The 2781-nt window shown below is 41.6% G+C and overlaps 1 pseudogene; it reads left to right on the forward strand.

The window, feature by feature from the left end:
- The first annotated feature begins 920 nt into the window (after window positions 1-920).
- On the forward strand, window positions 921-1638 carry LOC127201362 (ras suppressor protein 1-like; annotated as a pseudogene).
- The last annotated feature ends 1143 nt before the right edge of the window (window positions 1639-2781 follow it).

Below are 2781 nucleotides of genomic sequence, written 5' to 3' on the forward strand. Positions count from 1 at the left end.
TGCTGTGACAAAACACCATGACCAAAGCAACATAGGGAGGAAATGGTTTATTTGGCTTACATTTCCACTCACTATTCAGCACTGAAGGAAGTCAGGGCAGGAAACTGGAGGCAGAAGCTGATGCAGAGGCCATGGAGGAGTGTTGTTCACTGGCTCTCTCCACATTGCTTGTTCATCCTGATTTCTTTTAGAGCCCAGGATCACCAGTCCAGAGATGTCACTACTCACAATAGGCAAGGCCTTCTCCTATTGATTAGTGAATTAAGAAAATGCCTTATATTTAGTTCCAAGCCCCATTTCTCAATTGGGTTATTCGGTTTGGTGGTGTTTAATTTCTTGAGTTCTTTATATATTTTGAATATTAGACCTTTGTCAGATGTAGGGTTCGTGAAGATTTTTTCCCAGTCTGTAGGCTGTTGCTTTGTTCTCTTGACAGTGTCTCCTGCCTTACAGAAGCTTCTCAGCATCATGAGGTCCCATTTATTAATGGTTGACATTAAGGCCTGGGCCGTTGGTGTTCTGTTCAGAAAGTTGTCTCCTGTGCCAATATGTTCCAGGCTCTTTCCCACTATGAGAATATATAGGGGGAGGTAATCCCCCTCAGGAACAGTCATAGGGGAGGGGAATAATGGGAAAATGGGGGGGGGGAGGAATGGGAGGATACAAGGGATGGGATAAACATTGAGATGTAACAAGAATAAATTAATAAAAAAATAAAAATTAAAAAAAACAATTGAGATGTAATATTAATAAATTAATAAAATATATTTTAAAAAAAAGAAAATGCCTTATAGCTGGATCTTATTGAGTTATTTTCTCAATTGAAGCTTCCTCCTCTCTGGTGACTCTAGCTTGTGTCAAGTTGACATAAAACTGTCTAGTACAATGAGAGCACATAGAAGAAACCTCTGGAAGGTGACATGAGTGATAGGGGCATCTCTGGTATGCCTGGTGCCAACAGTTTGTTCTACTTAGCTCACATCACACAGCTGGTATACGGTCACAGCTAACGACAGTGCCCCCAAAACATTCAGAACTGAAGGACCTGGAAGTGCTTAAGTTTTTCAATAACTGGGTGGTAGAGCTGCCCACACAGGTCAGCAGCCTTCAAATATTCAAGCACCTGAACCTTGGCATGAGCAGGCTGTATGCCTGCCTCAGGGTTTGGCTCTCTCTCAATGCTTGACATCCTAGAATTGTCTTAGAACAACAAGAAAAGTTTCTTTTTCCCAGGAACTTCTACTACACGAGAGTGTGTGCACTCTACCTAAGCCACTGCTTTGAAATACTGCTCATAAAGCTGCAGAGCCTCAGCCTTAGGGATAAATCCCTGATATCATTCACAAAGAAAACCAGGGAGCTGACCCCAGCTCAAGGATCTCCACCTTCTAGGGAACCAGCTGATCTCCTGCCTCCCAGGCTAGGAAACTTGGATTTAACTGGTCAGAAACATGTCTTCAGAGCAGACAACAAACCCCTAAGGTACCCCAATCTCTGATCGGCTCCAGCTTTGCCTTGCCTGTGTTTCCATACACAAATTCTGAAGTGCACATGTGTCTCTATGACAGACATATGCAGACAAAGCCAGAATCCCCAGAAAAGAACAGCAGCAAATGAAAGATCAGTCCCAAACCCTAAGTTCCAAGGACAAAGGCAGAGCAGACATGCAAGGCTTCTGTTTTCATCTCAAGTAACTCTTGAGTAAGGAGGAGTTTGTGGAGACAACACAGTAGAGGAGGAGAATACAGTACAAGAATGCAGTAAATTATGCGGAGATGGCATACTACTGAAGTACAGTAGAGCTTGAGAATACAGTATAGCTCAGTGCAGTTGAGTAAAGCTCAGTTTGTGCAATTCGGTTCATTTGAGTTCAGAGGCTATTTTTCCAAGCAGAGCAACTCAGTGAGAAGCACAGAGAAAACATTGTGAACCCGTCAGCTTGGAGACGAGTTTTGAACTAGAACAGCTGAGTTGAACCAGCCAGCCAGAGTTCAGAAAGAACTGGAAAACGGTCTGTTTACTCAGCAGTAAACAGTCTCAGAGGCTGAAAACATTCTAGGCCTAAATTAGCAAACAGAGTCTAGAAACTGAAGCCTTCAAAGTCCAGAATTGCAGAAAATTAGATTGTATGGAGGACAGAAGCTTCCAGGTCTAGGCCTAAGGATAGGTAGATAGAAATACTCTGGGCTCAGCCCAAACCATGTATTTAAAAAACATGGGTATGGCTTTCATAGTACCCTCTCTTTGGAGGAAGGTATGGTGGCACTCGCCTGTAATCCCAGCACTTGGGAGGCAGAGGCAGATGGATCGCTGTGAGTTTGAAGCCAAAAGCAAGTCCAGGACAGCCAAGGCTACACAGAGAGACCCTGTCTCTAAATCTCTAAAACCAAAAAAGAAAAAGAAAAAAAGAAAAAGAAAAAGAAAAAAAGAAAGAAAAAAGAAAAGAAAAGAAAAGAAAAGAAAAAATTACATTTACAACTACCTTCTCTGCATCTCATGAAACTTTCTCCAAAACTGACTATTGCTCATACACAAAGCAAGCCTCAACAGTCAGAAAAAATGTTTTAAACTTGCTACATTCTATTAGACATCCAGAGATTAAAGCTGGATAGTATCAACAACAGAAACAACAGAAAGCTTACAAACTCATAGAAACTGAACAACTCTATAGTGAGTGATAAAATGGGTCAAGGCAGAAATTAAAAAAGAAATTAAATACTTCCTAGAATTCAGTGAAGACAAATGCACACCATACTCAAACTTAAGGGGCACAATGAAAGC

The sequence above is a fragment of the Acomys russatus genome, chromosome 2 (assembly GCF_903995435.1).
Source record: "Acomys russatus chromosome 2, mAcoRus1.1, whole genome shotgun sequence".
NCBI lineage: Eukaryota > Metazoa > Chordata > Mammalia > Rodentia > Muridae > Acomys > Acomys russatus.